Raw genomic sequence first — 1,185 nt, 5'->3', positions numbered from 1 at the left:
AGAAGGTTAAGTCACCTGGCTACTGATCTTTTGTCACCTGCAAGTCTTTTTTTATTTTTTTAAAATCAGGGAGAGTTCCAGTATTAGGGATATCTTTTCTGACCTCTAATCACATTTTCCCATTCCCTGAAGATGCATTGAACATCCGATCTTGATTAAGGAGACTTGCTTGGGTCATTGCATAAATATATCTGCTATTATTAATATTCTGTATTACTTTTATTGACTGCCACACATACTAATAATTTGTGCTGAGTTTTTAATGTTTTCGTTATAAAACAGAGAAAAATGATTACCATATCATAATTCAGATTCATTTCTTCTGTGAATATTCTAAATGAAAAGTGTTACTAATTGCTAGCTTATTCTCAGATTTTTCCTCTTTTGTCCATAATGCAAGAAAGAAATGAAACAGAGTATCAGCCATGCTGTCCCTCATAATGATAAGCATAGAGAGGGACAAAGGGAAAGAGGGTGGGGAAGCTTTCTTGGCTGCGTGTTATCTAGAGTTTCTCAAGGTTTGGATTTGAGAAAGAAGGTCTGTCAAAGAGCAAAACTAACCTTTAGGGAAATATTAAAAGGATAAGTGATAGGTAGGAATGAACATTAAGTGTCAGAACTCATGCCCTTACTTAGGTGTTACTGTGCACACTAAATACAAATTTGAAATATTATTTTTACTTCATGTTTCCAACTTAGAATTAAGTATAAATATATGCTCTCAAATTGCTACTCATGTGTTCTGAATGTTATTCTTCTCTCCCCAAACAAGAACAAGATCTCCGCAAAGCCTCAGTAGATTATATTATTTTTCTAATTTATACCTCATTGTTTCACACTTATCATTAATGTGATGATAATTTGATTCTATGGCCCTGAAGTGATTAGCCTCATTTTATCTCCAAAATATACACAATTGAACATCTAACACACATCAAATTCTAGTCATCCATTCCCATTCCTTCTATCTTCAAGTTTATGAAATGAGAATGGACATCAGTGATTACTCTTTGTGAGCTTATCTTCCAGAGGAAGTCACTTTGTCATGCATTTTAAGCTATTATGTAAGTGTACTGATGTACATATATGTATATATGTATCTATACACATGACTGCATAAATATATATTCACTCATTGTATATATTATATACACACAAATACATATGCTATTAAGTGTGGTTCTT

This window comes from Theropithecus gelada, chromosome 9 (assembly GCF_003255815.1).
Source record: "Theropithecus gelada isolate Dixy chromosome 9, Tgel_1.0, whole genome shotgun sequence".
In the NCBI taxonomy this organism is placed as follows: domain Eukaryota; kingdom Metazoa; phylum Chordata; class Mammalia; order Primates; family Cercopithecidae; genus Theropithecus; species Theropithecus gelada.
The sequence above is the reverse complement of the archived record's forward strand: the minus strand, read 5'-3'. Positions refer to the sequence as shown.